Raw genomic sequence first — 10,021 nt, 5'->3', positions numbered from 1 at the left:
AACAGGGAGCTACTACACTCTGGCATGGTGCTACCAATCTCTCTCTAGTCCTGAATCCATGCTCTCTCTACCTCTGAAAGAACTGAGTGTGAGTGAGACACAAAGACTGAGACTACACTTCCCTATTCATAAGGCACACCCACTAACCCATGCTGTCCAATGTGGATATTTTCTGGAACGTAGCCCCTCCCTCCAGGAGAGAGACACTACACATGTTTCAGATGCACACCTCAAGTCTCAGACATTGGTATGTCGCAGTATAAGGGAAGTCTCTCATGCTGGCTCTTTCCCTCTGTCACACTCACAACCAATTTAAGTTACAGCGGTAGATCAGAGCAGAAGAAGAGGCTTCCTCTTTACATATCTCTCTCATGCTCTCTCATAATACACACCACTTCAGTAAAAAACTTTGTACATCACCAGATAAGTAGTAGTAGTAGTAGTATTTAGAAAACCAGTGGTCACAATTTTTTATGCGCAAATTATTAAATAACTGTTAATTGCTCCGTAACCGTAAACCTGGGCGTTTCCTAGAGCATGACATACATTTTCCTATGTCCCTGTAGCTAAGATCAGTGCAAAGCACAAACATTTAAACTAAAAGGGCAATAGATCCGAGGTTCCCAACCACCGAGCCAGAGTGTGCGGCAGTAACAATTTCACTGCTCAGAAACCATTACCAGTTCTCGACTGGCTAAGTACCTGTGGCTGACATTATCAGCTAAGCAAACATACATGCAATAAATTATGGGGTGACCAAAAAATAAAAACAGACCATCCTTAATGTCTAATTTAATATTAATATCACAATTAAACATGCTCTTTATCAGTACTCAGTGATGAGCGAGTAAACACACCTAGGCTCACAGAACAACCAGCCCACAGATGTGTCATCTCTACTCGATAAATTAAACAGAAGGGTGTGTCTGGAAAAAAAGAAAAAAGAAATCTGTCACATGTGTGTGTGTGTTTGTGCAGTCAGGAGAGATAGGCAGCATGTGTTTGTCTGACTGGCCAGTGGAGCTGCTGAATTTCAATGCAGATCTTTCAACACTCAGCAGCAAACAAGCTGGACATGTGAGAGGAGAGAGAGAGAGAACGAGAGCAAAAGCGAGAGAGTCAGATAGTCTAAGAGACAGGACATTTCTCTGAAGGTACATGAACAAGCAAAGACTAGAGCGAGAGTGTGAAAGAGAACGTGGGGGCAGAGAGCGCGACAGACAGATAGAAAGAGAAAAAAAAGAATATGGCGGGAGAGCAAACATGAGCAGGAGAGAGTGTGAGAGAGAGAGAGGCAGAGAGAAAAAGTGAAGTGAGAGGGTGAGAATGCCAGAGCGAGGGAGACTCTCTTTGTTTGACTCTCTTTAATAATGCACTGTATGTAAAGTGTGTCTCTCTGGCCTTGACTGGGGAGAAGCATTCTAGTTCTGTTAATATTTCATTAAAAATTTAGTTATTTATTTTTGCATTATCACCCTTTCCACGAGCTTCAATTCACATTACATGAAATTGAGACCAGGCCATAGTGATGCCAATTCAATTATCCGGTGCTCTGGACTGTGGATAACATGTCATATGCTATGCTCAGTGGGCACAGCAGTGGGTGTGGGCCATGAGCCAAAGAAGCTAAGCTACAGTGTCAAGAAATCTCACACAGAGCCAATGTGCGTTCATTACACTCAGCACCTTTAGATCCTATCGAGAAGATCAGCAGCAATTCCTCAGGGACTTCTGCATCAGATGTTCTCCTGATTGAGAATGTTCCCAGTGCCCATCAACAAAACAGATGTCAGGGCACACATTTGTAGTGAATATTATTGTCTAACAAAAGGTTCTGCATACACACCTTTTAAACTGGAGTGTACCAGTGAGCTCTTTTCCTTCATGAGGTAACATCCATCGGCTTCGGGGATGGATGAGCTATTCTTTGGGGGCTTTTTTTTTTCTTCCAAAGGCCCTGTTCTGTTCCTGAGCAGAATGAACTGTTCCTCCTGTGTGGTGAGGTCTGAGACACACGGCTGACCCTGCAGCTGCTGAAGGATGTAGGAAACAAACATGACAGTGTGTGTAGGCCAGCCTCCAGAAACATTAAGAGTAGAGTAGGGTTGGGTGGTATAACAATAATACCACGGTATTTTAAAATGTGGACAGTATCTTAAAATGAGGGCGGTATTTATGTCGTGTGTGTGGTGTGTCAAATTTCGCTTCTGTGTCTTTAAAAGTCGGCTAAAATGATCATGTGCATTTAAGAGAGCCACAGGGAGGGGGCGCTGTGGGAGCTCTTTGCCTGCTGATGTAACGGTCTGAAAATGGGTGGAGAAAAACACAAGCCCAGTAGCCCACTGCAGTTGTAAGTTTAGCTCAGAGTTTGGGTTAAAAGAGAAAAGAATTAAGCTGTAAACAGACATAATTCTTTGAGAAAAAGAACTTTGAGAGTGTGTTTTGAGCCTCAGTTTGCTGAAAAAACTGCTGTGGTGTGCTAAACCACAAGTGCTTGTTAGCGCCAGTTGTGCTTCTAAACAGTGTACACGGTCTTATTTGGCTTATTTTCAAAGTTTTCTGTTTCTTCAGCACCAGTTGCTGAAATTTGCTCTCCCAGAAACGAGTTTTTATCTTCAACACGGGTGTCAGTGTGCACTGTTGGGCTGTGTTTAGCTAAATTCACTCGACTTTGTGCTCACAGATATAAGGCTCAACGCAGCCTGACCGAGCACCCCCTCCCCACGGTAATATCGTATACCAAGATAATATATTGAGACGGTATTATGGTATGAAAAATGTGGATACCGCCCATCCCTAGAGTAGGGGTTAGCACATAGGAGAAGTGACATGATAGCAGCACAGTGTAGATGAGAGGCACTGGGGACCATTGCTGTAGCTTGAGTGAAGCGAGGGCTACATCAAACAGATGCATCCGCCATAGCAATCGACTGTGAGCTGAATACTGAGCTGCTGCATGTCTCAGCTCTACTCAGCGACACAAAAGGCAAGCACACCAGCTGTTCTAGTTGTCACACAGACTAGTGTCCCGGTTTTTAACCAAGGGCTTGCCAAAGCTTCAATTACATAGGCATAAACGTACTTCAATTATTGTACCATAAGCAAGGCTTATGTAGGAGTCATTCACTCATTCATAGGGCTACATATCTACTGCAAAGTTGTCAAGTAGCTTAAAGCAACACTATGTAAGGTTTAGTATTTTTGCTCCTGGGCTCCCCCTAGAGTTGCAGAGTGCCAGGGAATGATTTGGTGGTGGGGGTTGGATTCCTACTCTCTTCCAAAACTTACATAGTTCAGATTCTGCAGTGCCAAGCCCAGAATAGCTATGACAGAGAGTCTATTCTCCCTATTACAGATCAGTGAAGCATCAAAATGATATTGAAGCTGTACTACATAGTGTTCCTTTAAAACGGAATTTTCTAACGTACCTTCAGTATCTATCAGTGCTGGAGCTAACACTGTGTTATCAGTCATGGTAATGTCGTCATTACAATATGTGCAAGCACATCATTAAAGGCTGCTAAGACTGAACGGCGCAAATTTAATTATATGCCCAGAGCATGAGAGCAACATAATTAGACCAGCTGCAACACAGGGTTAATAAAGCAGTCTAACATTAGAGCGTGATTGTTCTTCCCCAATAGGGTTTTGAACCATCGTCTCCTGAGTGTAGGTCTAGTTCTGATGCAGAGTCAGTAACAAAGCATCCATACCTGCAACTATAAACACACTTGAGATGACTAGATGTGACCAAGGAAGGCTACTAGTTTTTAGGAAATTGAGCACCCAGAGGAAACCCACACAGATACAGGGAGGACACGCCAAATTCTTCACAGACAGTCACCCGAGGCAAGGATGAGACCCATAACCTCAAGACCCCTGAACCATGTGGTAGGAACAATCCCTGTTGCATCATCAGATCACCTCTTGTTTTAGAAATCTATCTTAAAAAAAGTGTAACAAACTTTTTCCAACCATTTACAAAAGAAACATCCAAAAGTTCAGCCTCACACTCCTGTCTCCTTCACTTTAAAGTTTTGACTTTAGTGCAGTGACCAGTAAATTTGTCCAGACAGCCAAATAAAGTCTATACTATCGTGCTTTCCAGATTAGTCTGTTTTACAGCAGGGAACAGTCATCAGTCATGAGCCTCTGTCCTTTGGGGGGTTATTTCAGCTGTCCGAGCTGGGGATGAATTCTTACGACTACGTTTTGTCTCCTACTGTGCAATGCCACAGCATCATTATAACTGCCAATTATAATATCTCACACTGGCCGGGGAGCTTAGGTAGCATTACTAGCCACTGAAATGCTAAATACGAGCTGTAAGTGATTATATTCTAAGAAAATAGATTGTCCGTCATTAGTGTTGGGAGAACTTTTTATTCCTGCTGCCATCACACGCCAGGTATCACTGTATTATCTTGGAAAAGCAATGTACCTTTAACACAAAGTACCTTTGTATTACTAGCTATGACAACTACTATGGCATGCCCCCTTTTCAGGGACAAATAATATTTTATCCTCTGAAACATAATATAAAAAATAACAGTGCACTTTCTGATAAAGAAAGCACAGCTGCTACTGTGAACACAGGAGTACACTGTCACATAAGTAAAAAAAGATTTGTTAATGACTGCTAAGCTATTTCAGAAAACGACAGCTGGCTTATTAAAGTTTGGTGCACCAGCTCAGACTCATATCAATATATAAACCACTTCAGCAAGGGCGCGTAGTTAAATCAAGGGCAGCAGTCTTTGGGTGAGGAAGGCCACAGTGCGACACAGTGCTAATGAACATTTAACACCTCATAAAACTGACCAAGGCCTTCAAGAGTTACACTGACAGTGTTAGAGCTGCATCAATGCTGGACTCTGCAGTGCTGTTGCCCTCCAGGAGCTAAGATTTATACTGTCAAGCCCAAATACATCATTCAAATGTGCACACACATAAATAATGCTTTTAATATTAACTGTTTTATAGATTCTACACTTATTTTGATACACGCTAAGGCATAGAGACGTGCTTCAAGAAAACAGATGCTTAGACTTCTCAGTCTCTGTGAATTCTAAATAAAATAACTGCATCCAGAGTAACCCTTATATGCAAATGACCAGTGAACAGTGTCCATCCTCCAATCAGATATTTTAGAAAGTTTGCACTGTACACAGTCGTTAATGCAGGACCACATCCAACTGTATGTAGTGAGTGATCTCTTCTGACCTCTCTTTGTAATCAGGGGATCCAGTAACACTGGAAACAATGTCCAAACACAACAAGGCTCCATCAGGTTTGGAGCATTTTTGTTTACCCTCCATTTTCAAAAACTCTTTCCGACAGAAAAATCAGCTCAGACCTGCAGCTCTTAACATGGGCATAGTGCCAGCTACAAAAGGATAGCTCTACTTTAGTGGTTTGTCAGCCTTTGTAGTAAAATATATGTCTCACACTATGAATCTAGTACACACTACAGCCCCATAACTCGGGGGGGGGGGGGGGGGGGGGCACTGGACATTCTCAAGTCAGCACTGGACGACTACAAGGAATTATTGGCCATCCCACTGATGATGTAAAATCATTCTGGGAAGGTGACTGATCACGATGTTTATGGGACTTGACAGCTCTCTGGTTCTGACCCAGAACTCTACAGCAGGAGATCTGCACAGGGTCAGTATTGATTGTTTGGTTCTGATCAATTCTGTTTCTGTGAAGCGGACAGCAGCGCCATCTGCTGTCCAAATTATTACAAGGACATTTACTGTCACAACCACGTGAAAATATCACAATGAAAAACCTTGAAAATGAATGAAAACTGAAAATGCTTGGAATGACACAAAATTCAGTTCGTGCTAAGAACATTAAATACTGTAATGGCTTACTTTCAGAGCGACGTCTTTTATGTTGTAGTTTGATTCTGACGTATCCACATGAGTGGAAATGCCTTTTTTTTTCTTCATATTTAAAACGTATGTGGCCTTTTTTGTATAAACATTATAGCAGGAAACAAAATACACTCAACAGTCACTCGTTTTCTGAAAGCTGGTCACAATGACTGCCTTAAATATTATTTACATTACCTAAGAAACACGGCTTATTACGAAGGAGTTTTAGGGCCAGAGCATTGAAAAAAAAAACAAGATTCTGAGATTAAAGTCAGAATTCCGAGAAAAAAAGTCGGAATAATTCCGAGAAAAAAAGTCGGAATAATTCTGTGAAAAAAAGTCGGAATAATTCTGTGAAAAAAAGTCGGAATAATTCTGTGAAAAAAAGTCAGAATAATTCTGTGAAAAAAAGTCGGAATAATTCTGAGAAAAAAAGTCAGAACAATTCTGAGAAAAAAAGTCGGAATAATTCTGAGAAAAAAAGTCGGAACAATTCTGAGAAAAAAAGTCGGAATAATTCTGAGAAAAAAAGTCGGAATAATTCTGAGAAAAAAAGTCAGAATAATTCTGAGAAAAAAAGTCAGAATAATTCTGAGAAAAAAAGTCAGAATTATTCGCTGCGTGTAATGGAGCAGACAGTGTAACTGTGGAACACAATGTGTTGCTTAAGTTATGCTATGGTATAGATTTCAGGAATAAACACTCTTCTCTTCCACATCAGGGCCACAGTGTGATTAGTGTTTAAACCCTGAATCGGTGCACGAACCCAGGGCATGTAGTTTCACGATACAATTAATGATCACGAAAATGATGGATACAGAACGAGTAGAACTCCGGCGACCACGAAGCTCCATCGCGTTACGGCTCGGACTCGTACAAAACACTAAAGCCTTATGCATGAATTATTTATTAAACGCATTCACAGACATGACGCAGCCCCTGACTGAGAGGCATAAATGCTTTAGTTTTTTGTACGAGTCCGAACCGTAACATGATGGAGCCTCGTGGGCGCCAGAGTTTTACTCTGTTACACTGTGTCTGCTCCATTATACGCAGCGAATTATTCTGACTTTTTTTCTCAGAATTATTCCGACTTTTTTTCTCAGAATTATTCCGACTTTTTTTCCTCAGAATTATTCTGACTTTTTTTCTCAGAATTATTCCGACTTTTTTTCTCAGAATTATTCCGACTTTTTTTCTCAGAATTATTCCGACTTTTTTTCTCAGAATTATTCCGACTTTTTTTTCTCAGAATTATTCCGACTTTTTTTTCTCAGAATTATTCTGACTTTTTTTCTCAGAATTATTCCGACTTTTTATCTCAGAATTCTGACTTTAATCTTGGAATCTTTTTTTTTTTTTTTTTTTTTTTTACCGCTGTGGCCCTAAAACTCCGTCGTAGCTTATCCTGCCTCATAGAGGAACAAAGCGTGTAGTACATACAATGTACGCTACATGTTGTTAAAATAAATAGTTATGGAGAACTGCTGTTTTCACCGAAAAATCAACTCCCTCCAACGGTTGTGTACATTCAGAAGTTCTGTATTTTTTAAGGTGGAACGGTATGTTTGAGTAAGAAAAGAATTTAAGTCACTTACACATATAACAGTAACAACACAAATAGTTCAATATTACTCACCTATGGAGGATAGAACAACACCCTCATCGTGTTTTTCACCGTTCGGAGGTGAATATGACGTTTCTCTGCAAATGTTTAAGGCTTATCAGGCCTTTCCTCAGTGAAACATTTTCAAACATTGTGTATTTAATGCTATTTTCTCTTTATTTTTCAGAATTTCACATTACACAAATAAATTATAAAAACGTCCCGTAACTTCGTTTTAATATGTTAGACTTCACAAAAAGAAATTGTGGCCTAAAATTATACGTTGTCCTCTTTTACCCGGACATGTCCTCTTTTTTAGATTTAAAAAATGTCCGGGCGGAATTTCACAAACGTCCGGGATTTTGTTTTTCTAGAGCTTACATAGAACTTCGAGAAGCTTCGTTCACACACTAGTCCCGCCCTCCCCTACTCCGTTTGGTTCGATTGAGTGAGAAGGGGCGTGGTGAAGTAGCCTAAAATCTTCTGATTGGACGGTTTGACTGTAGAGCTACAGTTATTGGTCAGTAACCTTCTCTGTAAACATTTAATTTACACCTTCTTTTTCGCCATCTCAGATCTGGTCACCCTATTATTATAGAAATTCAGTAAAGTCGGTGACTGTCTGTGAGGAGTTGGTGTGTTCTCCCTGTCCGCGTGGGTTTCCTCCGAGTGCTCCAGTTTCCTCCCACGGTCCAAAAACACACGTTAGTAGGTGGATTGGTGACTCAAAAAATTGTCCGTAGGTGTGAGTGTGTGAGTGAGTGTGTGTTGCCCTGTTAAGGACTTGCGCCCCCTCCAGGGTGTATTCCCGCCTTGCGCCCAATGATTCCAGGTAGGCTCTGGACCCACCGCGACCCTGAACTGGAAAAGCGCTTACAGATAATGAATGGATGGATGGAAATTCAGTAAAGTATTGTGTGAACTGTTGTGCTCAAAACTTTGCCTCTTTATAAGTCTGTTAATGTTGTTAAGGCTATTTTACTCAATGACTTTCAGCAATTCAAATGACCAACAGTGTTGATGCTATTTTGAGCACACCCAATCTACAGCAGGCCACTGATTAAAGGGCTTATATCGTGGAAACCTACATTACTTTAGTGTCAATTGTCTTTGCTTTTATTGAAATACAAACCCCATTTCTGGAAAGGTTGGGTGCATTTATTAAAATGCAAAAAACAGTATTTGTTATCTGTTGATTTTTTAGAACTTTTTTTTACTGACAAAAGAACTTTTATTTACAGACATTAATTAAGTGTTTTCACTGAACAACTGCGTTGAATTTTTAACAAGTTTAGAATTTGATGCCTGTACAAGTTTGTGAACCGATGGGGAACTAATTGTTCCAGTCCTGTGCAAATTTTGCTCATTATTTCTTGAAAAAGGCTTTAGCTGATTAACAGTCAATGGTCACCACTGATTGATTAATCACATCATGATGTACCATATATTTTCAGTAGAGAAGGGGGTGCCATTCCTTCACAGGGCAACACACACTCACGCCTACGGACACTTTTTTTGAGTCGCCAATCCGCCTACTACTGTATGTTTTTGGACTGTGGGAGGAAACCAGGGCACCCGGAGGAAACCCACACAGACACAGGGAGAACACACCAACTCCTCACAGACAGTCACCCGGAGCGGGAATCGAACCCACAACCTCCAGGTCCCTGGAGTGGTCAAGCACATAGACTCTATGTTTAAAAAGCCACACAGCTGTAACTCATCCAAAAATGAGGCCTGGTATTTACTTGCTGCATTGAACTTTTCTGGGAAAGAGATCTCTAAAATCTAATTAAACACCTCTGCATCTTCCAACCTTTTAAGAATGAGGTTTGTAATTCAGCTGTAAAGATTTCACAACACTCCATTTACTTCCAGTTTTTTTTTTAAGTCCCTGAAACTAAATGTCAAAAACAACCCGTTTTGGATTTACTCTTTTTGTGATGCCATGAAACATAACGTTAGGACATCTCCCCAGTATCCCCTACAGTAAATGAACCCTATGATTTAAATTGTCCTTGAATAGATTGCGCTTAAAACAAAGACCCATTTTTCATGTGGCCCTCCTCCAGACTCTAAATCATTATCTTTTACTCTATTCTCCTATAGAGAACTGCATAAATTGCCTGTAGAGCAGAGATTAAAGCTGTTAATTAAGCAGGGACAAGACTGTACAGGGAGAGACTGGCAGCTGCCGGCTGTTTGGCCTACACTTCTTCATTCTCATTCACAGCCACATGCCACTCATTCCTGAGGCTCAGAAAGCCTCTATCCTCTCTGATGCAAAAGAACTTAAATTCTCTTCCTCTCTGTTTTGGCTCTTCAATTCATTTCCATGACAACAGGGCATGTTAGCTTTGGAGCAGATCCACTGCAGACTAATAGCTAGTCAGCATTTCTTTGCAAAAAAGAAATCAGAAAAAGCAGTCAAAATGGCTTTTTCAAAATGGCAGATACACTTTCTCCAACCTATGTTTTGTTTAGCATGGAATAATTGTTATAATATTTAAAGGAACCGATTATAAAATGATCC

This window comes from Hoplias malabaricus, chromosome 2 (assembly GCF_029633855.1).
Source record: "Hoplias malabaricus isolate fHopMal1 chromosome 2, fHopMal1.hap1, whole genome shotgun sequence".
Classification (NCBI taxonomy): Eukaryota; Metazoa; Chordata; class Actinopteri; order Characiformes; family Erythrinidae; genus Hoplias; species Hoplias malabaricus.
This window is presented reverse-complemented; position numbering follows the sequence as displayed.